Genomic DNA, 19644 nt, shown 5'->3' on the forward strand with positions numbered 1-19644 from the left:
GCTATAAACAAGAAAAAATGAAAAGTCTGTTCTTACTATCAACGTATGATCTTATGACTCTCTGTTTGGCCAGAGCTGCATATACATAATTTGGAATTCTGAGATAAATATTTACATCTATCCATGATATTTCTCTTTGTCTCTGTCTCTGTCTCTCTCTGTCTCTCTGTCTCTCTCTCTCTCTCTCTGTGTGTGTGTGTGTGTGTGTGTGTGTGTTGGGGTGTCTCTGTCTCTCTGTCTCTATCTGTGTACATATGTAAGTAGGTATATACATACCTACACATGTGTGTATATTACCACTAAACTATATATATATATACAACTAACTTTAGCATTTTTAGCCCTGATTTTATGGACTAATCAGGCTTTGGAGAAATAATTCTTTTTTAAACTCTACTTTTCACATTAAGTGAGTATTACTATGACGTTTAACAGTGCTATACTTCAAGTAGTAGTCTTCAATCTGAAAGAAGATCTGAAAATATTAGATGATGGGAGAAATATAGGCATGCAGAATAACATAGAGGAAAATTAAGGAAGACTGGAGCCCAAGATGCTGATATAGGCAGTATTTTCATAGATGGATGATTCTGGTGATTGGAGCAAAAAGAGTTTAGATTTTAATAAAACCAGAAACAATCTCATTCATTTCATGGCTGATTTTGACTAGGAAAAAACCTGTCTCTGTCTCTCTATCCTTTTATCTGTCTCTCCCTACAACCTTCCCTACATCTGTCTCTCTCCTTCCCTCTCTCCCTCCTCTGTCTCTCCCTTTTCTCCCTCTTGCTTTCTCTTCCTCCTCCTTGCTTTCCCCACTCTTTCTCTTTCTCTAGATCCTGTCTTTTTTACAAGCATTATAGTGCTGAATTTTCAGTTAGAAGGACTATCTTCCATTCCCAATTCTACATCTTATTATTTATGCACCCAGTCACAAATCACTTAACCTCTTTTGGCCTCAGTTTCCTTACCTGTATAAATGAGGTGTTTGGATTTAATGACCTGCCAAGTTCTTCCCTGCTTTAAATCTTATGATTATAGTTACTGAATTTGAAAAATAGGGATTCTTTGCTGCTTTATATAGTAATAGAATATAGAGATAATAGATTTCAATTTGCAGGAAACCACAGGTGCTAGCATATTTCCCACTGACAAGAAGAACAGTCAATAGATCGGCTGTTACATGAGCTTACACACGAGACACTATTTATCCCATATACTGACATCTCCTTTAAGGGGCAACACTGTACAAAGCAAAGATCACTGACTCTGGAGACAGAGGTGGTATTTGAATCCAGGTCCTTTGATGCCAATCATTTTTTTTTTTCCCATGGTACTTTCCTAATTCCAATAGAAGCTAACAGCCAATAAGATAATGGAACCCCAGTAAATGTTAGCAGCAGATCTCATTACTGTAAATTTTCAGCAGTGGGAATAGCATGTTCAACCATATAATATTTGGAGATATACAGGTCTTTGAATGGTCATCATTACATTATATGACTACATAAGGACAGGAAAAAAGAGTTTATGGATGATGGTTCTAAAGGCAAGAACCACTTGGCTGATTATTCAGATTGCTTATCATCATTGAGGAGAAAACAAAAGAGAAAATATAATATTAAAATGGTTTTTGGACTACATGCTAATTACCATTCTGGGTGACTGAATAGGAATCTTAAGAGTTAACAGAAGAGAGATCGGTAGGGACATGACTGCTCTTTTATGAATCAGTTTTTTGACCTTGAGTAATTGATTTAATAATCTTTTTGAGTCTCAGCATTTTTATATGTAAAATGAGAGGATTAGAGTAGCTGATTTCTAATGTCCCTCCCAACTCTAACAATCTATGAATCACTTGCTTGATGGAAGCACTGTGGAAAAAATCCAAAATAATACTAATATTGAGATGCTAGAAGTCTGAGGATGACTGAGTTTCAATGCTATCTTCATAGGATTTCATTTGTCATATTTTCATTATTGCCACATACTTAAAAAAAGCTCAGGTTGTATTACTTTGGGTCATTGTAAGACACCATGTTGAAATCCAAACTACATTTGCTTCTGCAAAATAGGGAGAATAAATGCTACACAACACATTTTAATCTTAAAGACAGCCCAGGGCATAAAACAAATCTGACCAGCCATTGTCCCAGAGGAGATGCCGCAAGGTGTGTGTATGGATGGTTAATTTCATTAGGTGACTAATGAGGAGAGAATGAAGGAGATAGATTCCACAAAAACCTAAGGGATTCCCCCTTGCAGTTTCCTTCTCCTCATTAACTATAAATAGCATTTTAACTGATTGGCAAATTTCTCCCATAAAATAACCTTTCAAGATTTCCAATACACCACAGTAACATCATGCCAAGTATGATGCAAATATGAAAAAAAAAAGTTTTTTTAAAAAAGCATATTAGGGTGGGGAGAGTGTGGGATGTGTAGTCAGGGTACAGAGTTTCAAAATAATAGCTCTATTCTTATTAGCTGCTGCTTAAGTTACCTGTCCATCTAGTTTCCCAACCTTTAAAACTGGAAATAATGTATAATGCTACCTATGATAAAATACCATCTTGTTTGACTTTTTCTGATGCCCGGAATACTCTTCCTTCTCTACTACAAAGACCACCTGATTCCCTTTAAGTATCACACCTAAAATTCCACCTTGTACAAACAATACTTATCAATCTCTCTTAATTCTACTGTTTTTGCTCTTTTAATTATTTTGTTTTATCCTATATATAGCTTGCTTTGAGTGTGTGTGTATTTCTTGCATTAGAATTTTCTCTTCCTAGATTGTCTCTCTCATTAGATTGTAAACTCTTTTAATTATTTTCAGTTTTATCCTGTATATAGCTTGCTTTGTGTGTGTGGGTGTGTGTATGTGTGTGTGTGTGTGTTCCTTGCATTAGAATTTTCCCTCCCTAGATTGTCTTTCTCATTAGATTGTAAACTCTTTGAAAGCAAAAACAGTTCCTTTTGTCTTCTTTTTTATTTTTAATCCCCAGTATTTAACACAGTGCCTGGCACACATTAGGTACTTAGTAAATGTTCATTGATTAATTATCCACCACAATAACAATTATCATAATAATATTGCTATAATAACCACATTTACTTCTAATTAACTATATATGTTTATTATATACATATAGTTATTTGCATGTTGTAATCTCAATAAAATATGGAATGTCTCAGGGCAAGGATGCTTCTTTTTGCTTGTTTTTGAACTGTTTTTCTATCTCCAGCACTTAACATAATGCCAGCACTTAGTACATAAAACAAGTCAATTCAACAAGACAACAGATATTTATTATATGCTTATTAAGTACTATCACTGGGAATAGAAATGTAAATGGAAGGTACCCCTGCCCTCAAGAAGCTTAAGTACTAATGCACCAAATACAAAAGAAAGCTAAAAGGGAAAGTAGAGGCTCTAAGGTATAATGGATCATGACAGAGAAAGTCCTGTAGGATAGGATTGAATACATAGTTGACATATGTCTCCTCCTCACAGTGAGTGACCTATGATTTGAATTGTCCAGAAATGAAGGGACTTCCAGGGAGCAGGGGAGAAAATATGTGGAGATGAACCAGCAGTAGATTCTGGAAGGGAACTGCTTCCCATATTTCATTTTTGAAGAGGATCAATGATATCATGAAATGATGTCTTAATTCACTAGCGACTTGGATTTAAGAGAGTTAGATTTTCACAGAGTTGTCAGTCTCACTGTCTCTTCCAGATTCATTGAACTCCCATAACAAGATAAATGTTAGGATGACTGGTGATGGTCCAAGATGCAGTAGATGAACTTTGTGTCTTTGAAGTCTGACCAAGCTCTCCACATCATCTGCTTCAGCCACTTTCATCGTATTGTCACCTGGCCATTTTGAAAAAGTGTCTTCATATGCTTCGGTAGACATCCTCCTTTCCCACAAGTTCCCAATGAGTTTATATTCTTTTGCTTATCTTCATGCTTGTTTAGTCTGAGATATTTTATCAGGTTGTCATCAGTGAACATGCTACAACTTCTTATAAGCATAGACAAGAGTTGGGAGACAGATGACCACCAAAGGTGCATGAAGAGTTTTGAAAGGGGCTTAGGAGGACATCACATCAGAGGTTCTGGTCCTCCCTGAGTACCCCATACATTCCTATTAAGAATGAAATACTTAATAAATGAGTTATTGACTGACTTGTACTTTAGTGTCTTCAAAACACTTTATACACATAATTCAATTTGATCTTCATTGCAATTATGTAAGGTAGATAAGATATGGTTCATTATATTCATTTCATAGGTGGAGAAACTGATGATTATTATGGTAAAATGATTCAATTAAAATCAAACAACTAATCTTTGATCTTCCTGATTCCAAATCTAGCACTCTATCCAAGATGTTTCACTGACTATCTAGAAACAGTTAAGCAAAAGCATGTTGAAAAACAGGGGTAGTTAGATGACACAATCGATAGAGCACTGGCCCTGGAGTCAGGAGGACCTGAGTTCAAATCCAGTCTCAGACACTTAATACTTCCTAGCTATGTAACACTGGACAAGTCATTTAACCCCAATTTCCTCACAAAAAGTAACAAAACCCTTAAAGTATTATAGAAATATGAATTATTATAAGTTTTTTTTCATTCCTACAATATGAATCAGATATTTAGTCATTAAGCCAATGAACTAACAATAAAAACAATAGTAACGATAGCTAGCATTTATATAGCATTTTTATATTTACAAATCACTTTTATGTAGGATATCTCAGTTCATCTTCACAATAATTATAAGAATTATAAACTATTATTTTCCCCATTTAATAGATGAAGAAATTGAGGCTCAAAGAGCATAAGTGAATTGTCTATGTTCATACAATTTATAAACATCTGAATTAGGATTTAAACTCATTCTTTGTACTCCAAGTCCAGCACTCTATCCACAAGACCATCAAGCTATCAGGTGTGATCCTTAGTTCTAAGAAGAGAAAATTTTGTGAAATAAATACACCTGGATGTCCATAACCTGAAATAGGTTGATTTTAAATCATCTTTCCTCGATAGCCAATACAAAAAGGATGTGGCAGATACGTATAAGAGAGAAAGGGTGCAATTTCTTTTGGGAAAACAACTCCAATAGCAGGGACAAATCACCACCCATCAATGTCAGTTTAGAAGAAAGTCTCCTTTGTAGTAAGCCATAAAAAGACAGCTTTGCTATTGGAGGCTAATGTTAATTCAGGAATCACAAAATGTCTGCTTATCCCAAATGCAGTTCCTATGAATGAATGAATAAATATATATATATATTTGATATCAATAAATATATATATCAAATATATATATATATATATATATACATATATATATATATATATTTAAAGTAAGAAAGCCTACTTCTCTAAAATTAGCAGGTGCTAAAAAATATTTTTTTGGATAAAGACCAAGTGACTCTGAACCTTCAACAGATGTTTAGGGGTCACAGAAAACTCTAATCAGTGAAATGAATAAACCAAACCAAAACAAAACAAAAAGCCACAAGTGCTTACAGATCCCTAAGTTCAAACTGGTTGATCCTCAGACAGAAAAGGACAGGAAGTTAAAAGAAAGGGAGGTGAATTTTTTCAAGTAGTTTGACATCATTGTCAACAAAAGGAAGGAGAGCAGCCACTTTTAAGGGGGATATCTGAAATAGTGCCAACACCTAAAGAGTATTTGGCTGCCAAGAATCACAGCAGAGCAGGGATCATCATTGCCAGGCTTTAAGAGCCTAATGGTGCTATTATAATACTAGACAGGGACTATAATCATCCATTTTGCAAGTGACATTCAACATCAAAAAGCACATGCTATGAGAAAATGCAGGAGGTTGCTGGAAGACAACCTTTATGACTTCAAGCCCTAAGATATACTTCCAATGGAGGGAACTATCTGATGGAAAAGACTTCCTTTTGAGAAAGCTCCTGGCCTACAATTGGCTCAGCATAAGACCTGATCATTCACTCTGTAGATTTCTCTCTGTGTGTGTGTGTGTGTGTGTGTGTGTGTGTGTATGCACACATATATATACATACAAAAAGGATAATTCAAACTGTTTTCTTATTTAGAACAAAAAATACAACTTTAATACAAAAGTAAGTATCTAATCCTATACAGAGTAGAAATTTCTTCTTTTAGAATATACATCTGTGTGCTTGTTTCTGTGTCCATATTTCTCATGTATATGCATATATGTACCAGTAATACATGTTGGTTTATAAATGCATGCATATATAAACATGATGTATTATATATTATTAGATATTACAGATTTTGTCTAGATAAAATATTCTAAATATTTTAGGGGTCAGCTCATTGATGCAGTGCTTAAAATGGTCTTTCAGGACTGTATACATTAAAATCTGCTACAGATAATGTGACTATGAGCAAATCATTTAATCTGTGCCTCAGTTTCCCTATCTATAAAATAGGAGTAATAATAATACCTACCTCACAGGGTTTGTGAGGATCAAATGGTAAGCATTTAAAACAACATAGGATATAATAGGTACTATATAAGTCTTAGCTTTTATTATTATTATTATTTACCTTTCTATTTTCTTTTGCTATGTTTATATCTCTGTTTCTGTATCAGAATATCAGAATACAGTGTTACTGTAAAAAGCATTTTATGTTATTGACATGATATGTTACATGGTTACATTACATTATATTATTGTACATTGTATTATATTTTGCCATAATTAATTTAACATAACGAAACATAGTACAATATGATGAGATAGGAGAGGAGAGGTTAGTGTATTCCAAATGCCCTAGAATAGTTTGAAGAAATCTAAAGTACCCTATAAATTTTAAAATATGATAGAAATGAGTTATTATGAAAACATATATTATATTATATAAAAGACTCATGGCAGGGAAGATAAAATGAATTCTGTGTCCAAAGTTAAGAAGACCTGGATTTTAAGCTGATGTATGACCCCCATTATTTGTGTGAAAACACACAAGCATTTTAGAAGTATATCTGGGGTGTTAAAGAATAGGGATGGTAATTTAGAGATGAGCTACTAACCTGAAGTGAAGAAGGGATTTTTCATATGTAAATACACACCAAAAGAATCATAGGGATGGGCCAAATATATATTTGGACAGCAGCTTATAATTGTACTAAGAAGTAATCTGTTCTGCAATTTATAATATTGGGAAAGGACTTAGAGAAATAAATAATTTTTACTTTTGATTGTATTTTTTTTCTTTCTGAGATTATCTCCCATTTTCACTGTATATGTACATCGGCTTGCTTGTTACCTCTCCCATTGTTACTTTCTATCCCATTCGAATTTATGTTCTTTTTAGGACAGGGACTCTATTTTTGCCTTTATTTGTATTGTATCATGAACTCTTAACTTAATTTCTGGAATATAAAAAGGATCTGATTAACTTGCACACTGATTCCAATTTTTCCATACTAGACTCCCACTTCTTATGGGTTAATGTTACTAACAACACTGAAAGTTTAAGTGAATTGCCAATAATTTCAGAATTTCTATTTGTACACAGCTGCCCTTTATTTGGAATTTAGAACTTTATACATCAGTCAAGATGGCCCACCATCCTTCTCATACTCCTCATCACAATAGGCATTTAATTTGTTCAAAGCCCACATCCCCAAAACAAGGCTAGCACTGGAAGTAATTCTTGATGAAACTATATCATATTAACTCTTTTCCTCTTTTTCTTCTATACTTAAAAAATTATTTTTTTTCTTTTCATCTCAGTTCAATATGTTTTCCTTTATATGTGCCAGTAATTCAACAATCAATTTTCAGTGTTGTTAGTAACATCAACATCACTCAAAAAAGATAAAAAAAAATCCTATAATAGAATTGATACAACACCAGAGAAGTTAGTTTTATTGAAGTTAGTCAAGTCAATCAATCTCTGCTACTTCATTGAATACTTCTAATATCTTGAGCACCAAAAGAGGGAAAAAATAGTAGGCATAATTTCTGAATTCAAGCTGTTTAATTTCTAGAAGAAAAAAGGAGATGAAAGTGATTATTAAATAAATCCAAAGGGTCCATTATTAACATCTCAAATTTTGCCTTAATTAGCATATGTCCAAAAGTATATGCGATACTTTAAAAATATTCTTTTGTCAATCAACTTTATCTAAACTCTCCCCCAATCCCAGTTCTTTATTTTTGCTCCCTGAAGTAATACTACTGATAGACTTTTTAATATAATGCCTTGCCATTCACAGTCTCTCACCTAATTGAAATAAAATACAAAATAATAATAATAATAATAATAATAATAATAATAATAATAAATAATTGTAAAGGAAAATGAAATAAAATGAAATTCAACATCCATTCATTAAATGCCTTCTAATCTCAAGATACTATATTAGGTACTTAGCATATAAGGACAAAATTGTCTCATTTTCCCCACATCCTCTTCAATATTTGCAATTTTCCTTTATTTTCCTATTAATAAATATAATGCCTATGTCCTGGTATTCAGAATCATTTTCATTCACATATCTCCAATCAATAGTGAAGAAGAATATTTTTTTTCATATGGCTATAGATAGCTAAAATTACTTCATCTAAAAACTGTTCTTATGTTTTGATCATTTATGAATTGGGGGATGACTCTTATTTTTATAAATTTGACTCAGGTCTCTATATTTCTAACAAATTATGTCTTTATCATTTTCCCCCACAATTACTCCTGCTAACTGTATTCCCTCCACCTTGTTTATTCTATTCTCTCTCTTCTGACCTTGAACTCCTCAAAAATGTTTATGATTAAACATATTAAGCATATCTCTCCCAATTCTATACTCCCTCCTTTTACTCTCCTTCTTTTTTTATCCTCTTCCCATCCTATTTTGCTATAGGATAATACAGATTTCTCTACCCAATTGAGTGTGTGCATTACTCCATCTTTGAGCTAATTCTGAGGAAAGTAGCATTCACTCAATCTACCTTATCATTCCCCTTTCCCCCTTTCAGTGTAAAAGTTTTTATTGCTTCTTATGTGAGATAATTTACCTCTTTTACTGCTCCTTTTCCCATTTCTTTCAGTATATTCTTTTCTCACCTAATAATTTCACTTTTTCAAATACACACACACACACACACCCATTTCCCTCTATCTTAATAATGAGAAAAGTCTTAGTAGTTACAAGTACCATTTTCCAAAGTAGTAATATTAAAAGTCCACCCTCATTAAGTTCTATATGATTTCCTTTTCCTGTTTACCTTTTTATGCTGCTCTATAGTCTTATATTTGTAAGTCAAATTTTGTATTCAGCTCAGTTCTTTTCATTAAGAATTCTTTTCTCCTGGAGGATTATAATTAGTTTTAATGGGTAAGTGATTATTTTCTGTAACTCTTGCTCCTTTGCCCTCCAGAATATCATATTCCAATCACTCTACTCTTTTAATGTAGAAATTGCTAAATCTTGTTCTATCCTGACTATGGTTCCATGATACTTGAATTGTTTCTTTCTGGCTGCTTTTAGTATTTTCCTCTTGATCTGGGAGCTCTGGAATTTGATATAATGTTCCTGGGAGATCATTTGGAAAACAATGTTGAATTGTTGTGGAGAGGGAAGATACTCATAGCAAGGGGACAATATAGGAATTTGTTACAATAGTCCAGGTGAGAGATGAAGGTGCATACAATATGATAGTGCTCATGTAAGTGGAGAAAATGTAATGGATGCAAGAGATATTTTGGAGACATGATTAAGAAGATATAACATCAGATTTGTATTGAATATAAGTGAAAGGATGAGTTGAAGTTGACAGCGAGTATAAACCTAACTTTAAGACAGAGAGGGCAGCCCTAGAGAAAGGGAACTCCGAGGAGAGGCAATTTTGTTAAATAGTCAGAGAAATGTTTTCTGTTTTAGAAGTGTTGAGTTTGAGATGTGCACGGGACCTTCAGGTGGAAATGGATGAACCAAAGGCAGTTGGTGATGCAAAACTGGAACTCAGGAGAGATATTTGCTTTGGCTGGATGGATTTGGTTGCCATCTGTTTAAACATGGTAATTGAACTCATGGGGGTTTATGATATGACTAAGAGAGAAGTAGAAAGATTTATGCCAAAGATCAGACTGTCAATGTGAACAGAGATTATTTTGGAGACTGTTTTGGGAACAATAATTTTATAGTCACCTATTTGTCTATTTTGTTTTGGAAAATACTGATTCAAGAAAGATAACAGGTAATGTATAATGCTGGAACAAGTAATGGATTGAGCAGTCAGAGAGACCAAGTTGCAGAATCTCTCTTTGGCATTACTTAGATTTCTAAGCATTGAAAAATCATGAAGCCTAGATCCTCAGTTTAAAAACCAAAATCTGTATTAACTGGCTTCTTGTCAGGATTGTTGTGAAGGTCAAACACAAACAAAATGACGTGCTGTTAGACTGGAAAAAATTACTCTGAAATCAGAAAATCAGGACTCAAATCCTGACTCTTCTATTTACTGGATGTGTGTTTTGGGAAATTGATTAAACTTTTTGAGCATCAATTTCCTTATATAGAAAAGACTGTTTATGAAGAGGGAAGGAAGAAGAATTAAGTGATCTCTTAAGCTCTAGCTTAAAATCTCAGATTCCAAATTCATAATTTACTTAAGTCCTAAAAATACCATCTTAATTTCAACTATTATTTTAACCTTTCTAGTCACTATTTCCATTTTCCATTCCAGCCATAACCCTGCTTTCAATAAACAGCTAAATGGTAAAGTCTTGTCTTTAGTTTGACAGTCACTTGTGCAGCTTTCTCATAAGCTTTTTTGAAAAATTTCAAATCTGTGTGACTCACTTGAGATTATTTCTCAAGCAGATGATAGATGGAAAGCAATTTTCCTAAGTGCTGAACATAATCAATTTGCATAGAGGCAGCAACCTCTGTGGCCCCACTTACTGAGCTTGTCATGCTCTGAACCTCCATCATCCTCTGTCTCGTGAAAATGTGTTTTCTTCATGGTCTTTTCACAGCTTTTGGCTCAGTTGGTTACAAATGTTGTGTTAATGAGATCCATGGTGTGTGTTCAATTCCCTTATGGGTCAGTTGGCTTCATGCTTTTCCGTGGCGACCAGTTGCATTCTAGGATCTAAGCCAGCAACCAAGATTGTGAGGTTTACTAATAAATTCATAGAACCATAGAATCTCAAGTGGAAAGAGACCTTAGAGGCCATCTAATGCAACCTACACCAAGCACTGAACCCCTCAAATGATATTCAAAAAACAAATGATCATCCCACTTTTCATAAAGATCTTTAGCAAAGAGAAACCCACCACTTCAGGAAACAACCTGGTCCACTTTTGGAGAGTTCTGCCTTTTAGCAAGCTACTTGTGTAATTTTCCCTGATATTAGGCCTTAATTTTCCCTCTCAAGTTTGCCCCCATTGCTCCTATTTATGTTGTCTGGGAATAAACAGAATAATTCTAATCTTCTCTATGGAGTTCTTCTATATAAGAACTCCACAAATACTAAAAGACATCTCTCATAGTCCATCTTCCAAGGCTTCCCTTCTCTAGGCTAATCATCACCAGATGCCTTGGTTAAGCTTCATGCAGCAAGACCATGAAGCACTTTGCCATTCTGTTTTTCCCAATATAACAACATTCTACTTTGTAAAAATTACTCTGAAAATTATGATTCCTGTATGTAAACATATTTTGCAGATCCATTCTAAGCAGATCAATTTAGTGATCAAATTACTTTCCTAGTCCTAGTCACTATGACTTTCTCAATGAAACTAGAATATGTTTAGCTTTGACTCCTTGGTACTCAGCAACATATTTTCATATCATTGGCCCTTAGCAAATATATAGTAAATGCAATTTATTCAGCCTGGCTACTTAGTGGGTTCATGGAAGGCCTCATGATAGAGATGACGTTTGCTTAAGTCCTCAACAGCCTGATTGACTTTAGGGGTATAAATGAAGGGCATGCTAGGGAGAAAATGGTTTAAGCCAAGGAACTAAGATAAAAACAAACAAACAAACAAACAAACAAACAACAACAACAACAACAAAACTCATAGTGTTTTCAGGAAAGCCTCGGTAATCTAGTTTGATTGAGGTATATGCAACAAATCAAAGAACAGTGGGAGATAATGAAGGAAAGATAAGTTGGCATAAATGATTTGCTAAACTATGAATGCCAAAATGGAGAAGTTTGTTATTTTCCTTTTTAAGCTTTGGGGAGAGATTAAAGGCTTTTGTGCAGGGAAGTGAGATGCATGTAAACTCTGCATTAAGAATATTAATTGATAGTGTTTTAGATGTGTGGGAAAAGAGGAGAAGATGTAAGTGGGAAGCAAGTTGCTGGCTATGCAATAGCAATAGCCTAGATGTCATAGAACAATAAAAATATGAATTAAAATCAATCAGAGAAGAAAGACTCTCAGAGCTTTCAGAGACCTCAGAAACTATGTAGTCCAACCAATACATTTATAAGAATATCTCTCCCAAGTCCCCGTTAAGTCATTGACTATCCACATTCTGACTGAAGAGTTCTAGTGAGAGAGAACAGTTAAATGATATTTATAAACCAAGAAGGGTGATCGAATAATGAAAGTGATTAGCACACTGACTAGGAAGCAATGTAATGCAGGGAAAAGAACACTAATTCTGGAATCAGATGACCTTAGTTAAAATCTGGTCTCAAATGTTTACTCCTTTTGATGCTATAGAAGTCAAATTGATTTCTCGTCCTCAAAATGAGATGTATGTATTTTTTGGGGAATAGTCATGGCTTCTTAAATTTTTTCACTTGTGATATCTTTTTTGCCCAAGACATTTTTATGTGACCCCAGTATACAGGAATATAATATATCTATGCAAATTAAACACTTACTGAGACATTACAAGATTTGATAAGTAGTGTCAAACCATGTATATTTTTTAACTTTTTTTTTTTTTAGTGTAGTAAAAAAAATATTACCTTTAATATTCAATGCTTTATGAATCACTTGGAGAGAAAAATCAAGAGTAAAAGAGAAAAACTATTGGAAAGATTTTTAAAAAATGACAAAACAAGTGAACATAGCATGTGTCAATTTACATTCAGTCTCCTTAGTCCTTTTTCTGAATGCAGATGGCATTTTCTGTCCAAAATCTATAGGGATGCTTTGGATCACTGAACCACTGAAAAAAACCAAGCCTGTTATAGGCCAAACCACAATGTAAGAAACTGGGGAATAGATGAAGTCTGACTTCACTTCCAAGCATACATGTTTGACTCTATGAAATGGGGATACTTGACTTGGAAAAGAAGTGTGATGAGGGAGAAAGTATTACAATAACTTGAAGTATGCGAGAGCTGTTAAATACAAAATTTTGTCCAATACAAGTATGAGATGTTAAATTTCTGAGATTATTTGTGTGAAAAAGGTGATAATTACTTATAGTTCTGCTTCTTTATTACACAAAATAAACTTTATACTAGGAAAAAGTATAAAGAAGTCAGGGTAAGCATAAGCTCTGTGTCATTCCCTATACTAAGAAGCTTGAAAAGTAGATGGGTGAAGAAAATCAGGATTTCATATTAGGGAATAAAACCTAATGTGGCACACTTAAAGAAAGGAAAACCAATACCACTGAAAATTTTCCTCACAAGAATATTCTCATATTTAACAACATGTGATATTGAGTTATTACTTTTATGTTACAATACAGTATCTCATACATTATCATACATGCAAACATCATTTCCTCAGAAACTTACCATCACCTTGTAAGAAAGAACTATGGTTTGGATAATCTTCATTTTGCAGATAAATGAATGGAGACTCAGAGAATATAAGTTAATTTATACTTAATAAATGTCTAGCCGATTGGGAACAAGCTCTTGTTCCATGTCTACTACTCATCTATTATATCACATCTTCTGTAAGCAAAATCCTTTCTTCAGAGCAGAATCATGAAATTTCATATTTGAAAAGAATCTTACTGAACACCTTGCTCAGGGATTCTTAACTTTTTTGAAAGGGAGAGAGATGAAGATGTATGCGTATTTCTGTGTGTGTGTGTGTGTGTGTGTATGTTTGTCTCTTTATGTTAAAGACTCCTTTGGAAGTATAATGAAGCCTATGAGCCTCTTATCAGATATTTTTTAAAAATTTCTAATGAAAGAAAATTAAATTTCATTTAAATATTAATTTGTTCAAGTTCAAGTTCAAGAGCTTTTTCAAGTCCCCCCCAAAATCTACCCATGGACCTTTTGGGAATTTTTAGATACCAGGTTAACAAACCATTACTATTGGCCAAACTGTAGGATATCACAAAATAGTCATTGAAACATGCTCAAGATTTGATTACTTGTATGTCTTCTTTAAGACCTCAAAAACTAACCATAACAACGCCACTTCTTATTTCTGGAAGCAGCCTGTTGTTTTCACCCTAATATTCAGCCAAAGTTTGCCTCTTTGCAAATTCCACACCATTTGTTCATCCATTTTCTGTTTGTACCAATGGGGCCAAAGAGATCAGGTATAGTCTTGCACGTAATAGCCTTGCCAATACTTGGAGACAAATGTACTCTTCTCCCTACAGCACTGCCAAGTTCTCTCTTCCTTAGTTTAAACATTTCTAGTTCCTTCAAATAAACTGAAACTGGCAAAGAGAAGAATTTAATTCACAGAACCATACACCACTCCTGAGTTGAGCAATTTTTTCCTGTCACAGACTGAGATCAACAGTTGTTTCTTTATCAGTTTCTCCCTTGCTTTTCAGATACTTAGAGACACGCTGTTTTGTTTATTGTCAATCAGAAAATCATCAGATACAAATGATCAATTTTCCAAAGTGACCATTCAGCTGATCACATTCTCCAAACAAACAAATAGAAAACCAGAAATGAGTCAAATTGCCATTGTAGAATGCTGGTTATGGTCATAGAAGATATAATATGCTTAAAAACCCCCATCATTACTTCAGTTAATGACTGGTTGTTAGAACACAGATGACTGTCTTGCCCCAGAACATTAACTGAGAAACTGACCATTAATTCCAGGTAATAGAATGGCTAGTTTTTAGAGGATCATTGATCAAGCAATCTTCTGTTCAAAGATGAGCAAAACTCTGTTTCTGTACTTGAATTTTTTTGGGGTGTAGAACCTACTCAGGGTCAATGAATTTATTGAACCTCCAGCTTCTGTTTTTTTCTGCTTTGCAGGAATAAATGTGGTGTGTGTTATGCTAGGCTCTAGTATCATTAACTTTCTTTCAGCTGCTAATACCATTTCTCCCTTCCCCCCAATATAGGATAAATCATATCAAAAAGCAACAGCTGCTCTGCCAAAACCTGGGGGATGATTTTTTTTTTTTTTTGGAGGGGGACGAAGAATTGAAAGGAAGAGGAAACAAAAGTTAATTCACATAAAAATTAATAGGAGATGGGAGGTCTAGGGTTAGAGAGGCACAAAAGGAATCTTTTTTTAGCTTAAGAGGGGAGAGTAAGAATCTCCCATTCTCATTCATACATGCCTCCCTGCCCAGCATGTGTCAGCTAAGAGCAGAGAAAAAAAAAATGAAGTCGTCTCTCCAAGGGCACAGGATAAACACTCTAGATTGAAATTCATAGCCATTGTTCACTGCAGCTTCTATGTCCTTGAACTCTGGCACTTAATGGTAAAAATGTTAATCACTAATATTACAGCAAGTGAAGGTACATGACCAGGGTATGCTGCTGTGTTCTAGGAATCTAGAAAATGCCAATGAAGGGTGCTGAGATAGCACTTTTGTGCAAACTTTGAGGTCAAGGGGATTAATATATGTAGAGGTTTGGGAATAGCCACCATTCCTGTTTTTCAAGTCAGGTTACCTAAGTGGAACCCAGTTGGTTTTCTTATTGCTCCATTGACCAAGAGAGCAAAAGGATTTTTTAACTGACTAATTTCACCCAGTCTTAATGGGCAGTGGCCTAAAGGTCTCCTGTAAGTCAGGGAGGTAAAGTGCACCTTTTGAAACGTAAGCAGAGGTCTTTTTGCTTTTAGAAAATGGGTGAATATAAAAAAGACTTCAAAGAAAAGTGGGTACCTATTGAATGATGAATAGTTAGAGAAATCATGACATATAAATTACATTAAATGTTATTACTTCATTAGAAACAACAGTCATCCGGACAACCTTGGAAAGATCTTTATCAACCCATGGAAAGTAAACAGAGATATAGAATCCACAAGAGTTAAGAGTTAAAATGGACCAGAGTCTATTTAGCTTAACATATACACAAAAGAAATCCCCAAACATACCTAAGCAGTAGCCATCCAATTTTAGTTCAAGGATCTCCAAAGAGAGGGCACCCATCACCTTCTGTGGCAGACCATTCCACTTTGGATGGCTCAGATTATTAAGAAGTTTTCCCCGGAGAAATTTTTACACAATAGCAATAGTACTGTAAAAGAAAACAACATTGAAAGCCATGAGAACACATATCATTACAATGACCAATCATGACTTTAAAGAGCTTATAAAAAAGCATCTGTCTTACCTCTTGGCTGAAGTCAACTAGAATAAAGGTGTAGGATGAAGTACTTACTTTGAAGACATGGCAGGTGTTTTGATTTGCCATGCTTAACTATAATTTGGGGTTATAAGGAACAATTCTATTGTTGGGAGAGATTACTAAGTAAAGCAATGTAAAAAAAAAGAAAGAAATAACAATGATACATATACACACATATAATATATATACACCACACATATGATTATAAATATACTTACATGTGTGTATAAATAAATAGATATCTGTCTAAATACAGATCCTCACATCTATCTACATGATATATAAATCAATATCATATATATATATACATATATATATTTATAGTATAATTGTCTATATTTATTTATGTAGCTCTATGCACTTAGAAGATGTTCATAAATTTGCATCTATAAATATAAAGATATAGATATATAGGGATGATAAGGATTCTTTCTTTTTCCTTTCTGATATTATGATTCTTTTAGATCTTCCAGTATATTCTAAATAAGTACTAATTTTATAGTTATTTTTCAAGGGTCTGCAAGAGTTTTGTTACTTTCAGACAGTAAAAATCACAACTCGGGAAAATTGTGATATGAGATGAAGATAGGGGAACAAAAGTAGAAGAGGGCACGAGAATCAAAATTTGACTCTTATAAACATTATTTTTTCCCCTGGATGCAATTCACTGTAATTCTCTTGGCTTCAGTTTCCTCTATCATAAAATCATGGTATCAGACTAGTATAAAATAGAATATCATAAGAAATAATGAATTTTCCTTTGGAAGTCTTCATGGAGAAGTCTGAGATTTATTGCAAAGTATGTTATAGAAAGGACGTTCCTCATCAGATATATGTTGAATCATATGCATCAAGGTCTCTTCCTGTAAAAATTACATGAAACTGCTATGGTTGTTTGTCAAAGTTCCTTCTCAGTCTAACTATATTATCCTCCAATTTCTTGATGTCAGTTCTAAATTTTTGGTTGATTTCTGTGATTAAAATAACAATTTTAATTATTCAGTATGTCATGGTAGCCACAAAGAATTAACTGGTCCCGGGACTCTTTAGCTGGTGACCATTATTACTTGCTAAGGTAGCAATTTAAGGGAAGAAGTGGAATATTAAATGATCTCCTAGTGACCATCATCCTTTATAAAAATCCTTCCTGGATGTTGATTATTTTAATTATTTCAGGATGTGAAAAATGAATTCTCATTTAGGACTATTATAAAAATAAAAGATAAAGCTTTTTTTCATGAACATTTTGTCAAGAAGTGCAAAAAATTATTATCCCTATTTCACAATAAAAAACTCTGAGGTACAGAGAACTAAATGTATTGGCCATATTTCCATAAATTAATAATTTTAGAGCCTCAAATCACACTCTACTCTTTTGACTTTAAATGTATGATTCTTTGCAATTATACTATGCTGTGTAAGTTGTTATAATGTCCCTTGAATGTTGACTACAAAATTACTAAACTGAGAAACAAGAGAAACAAGTCACAAAAAGTCCCATTTGGTTATAAGATAATGTCACTTATGGTTCACATGAGATGTCATGTTTATTTCTTTGTTAAAAAAAAAAAAGGCCACCCTTTCCACTTTCCCATTTCCCAGTGTAATACAGGACAATATGCATAGTCAGCCCCTCATCCAAGAACTTTTGAAATAATGGTTTCTGACTTATCTAGGTTAATTTCATCAAAATGCTGGGGTCTGACCTTCCAGAATCTAAACTGAGTAATCTGGGTCATTCACTTGAACCATCACATGCTGAGATTCATTAGGGGATTAGACAAATAGAAGATAGAAAAGAGCAATTGAGCTGTCTCTAATCCATCCATTCTGCCAATGTGGAATTACTCCCTCTGGTATATAGCCAAGTGTACTATGCAGGGCTGTTTCAAAGCATAACTCAGAAAATCCAATAACACACAGTTCAACATGACTACAGAATTATTGATTCTGCTGAACAGCTAGTCCTACAATTAGGAAAGCAAAGAATCAGTGAATATCACCCAAAGATAGATATTGAGATTCCCTATAAAATTTGTCTGAATGGTCAAATAGAAGAGATTTATATTAACATGTAAAATGATCAGATATGTGAATAAAAAAAAAATGTGCCAGTTGTCTTGGAGTCCAGAAAGAAAAATAGCATAGTGATGGGTCTAGTATGGGAAATTGTAATGTCATTTAGGATACATATTGAATTCTAATAACATTATTCTCATTATTACTGTCATCACTATCATCAAGAAAAATTATAATCAATTACTAAGCAAATGATGATCATGATGAAGAAGTATTAACTCCTCTTTTTGGTTTATTTATTGCTGTTGTTGATGATGATGATAATGATTATGGTGATGATTCTTCCTTGAGCTGGACCTCACATTTGGATTTCACAGTTCTTGAGAATTCCAGAATCATATCTAGAAATGCCATCCATCTACAATGTACAGTCTTACTGTTATTAGGAAATGGCCACAATCACAAAACTATTATATGTTCAAAGAAATGATGTGATGGGCTGAAACTGAGCAGATGCATTTGGACAGCCAAGCACTTAAGGCTAATTACTCATTGGACAATACTCTATTAGCATATGCTTGGAAAATGGCCCACCCCACTATTTTGTGCTGGCTTGATCTGTTGGTGTATAGAGAGATTTGAAGGAGGGATTAGAGGGTGCAGCAAGACAAGGGAGTGTGACTTGGGCAGAGGAGGAAGAGGAGATTCCTATGTCCATTCCTCTCATTTTGACCAAGAATAAAGACCAAGGATTTTTGCTTATCCTGACTTCAACTGCTTCTAAAGTATCCAGGGTGTTAAGTCAGTCTCCACAAAATGGAATCTTCTTCACTCAAATGAAAAATTCTCAAGCTTATTATTCCATTATTCTTCTCAATATTATCATAGAAGTATACAATCACCTGTTGGTGAATGATTTATATAGACTTTTCTCAACGTTCTGCTACCTTTAAGAAATAGGCACATGCAATATATTAATTTGTATTACATTAAAATGAGGCAATAAAGAATTAGAAACTTGATTTTGAATCACAGACTTTTACTGCAGACAACTTATGGTTCATGAAATATAAAATAAGCAT

General features: G+C 33.9%; 1 protein-coding gene across 1 annotated transcript in view; it reads right to left on the minus strand.

The window, feature by feature from the left end:
• The window catches only part of LRRC4C (leucine rich repeat containing 4C), a 1395890-nt gene that overhangs the window by 976190 nt on the left and 400056 nt on the right, over positions 1–19644 (minus strand). Inside the window, exon 2 of the mRNA XM_051967660.1 lies at positions 16290–16432. The gene's annotated coding sequence lies outside the window, so the exon portion shown is untranslated. The remainder of the gene's footprint in view (positions 1–16289; positions 16433–19644) is intronic.

This window comes from Antechinus flavipes, chromosome 6 (genome assembly GCF_016432865.1).
Source record: "Antechinus flavipes isolate AdamAnt ecotype Samford, QLD, Australia chromosome 6, AdamAnt_v2, whole genome shotgun sequence".
NCBI lineage: Eukaryota > Metazoa > Chordata > Mammalia > Dasyuromorphia > Dasyuridae > Antechinus > Antechinus flavipes.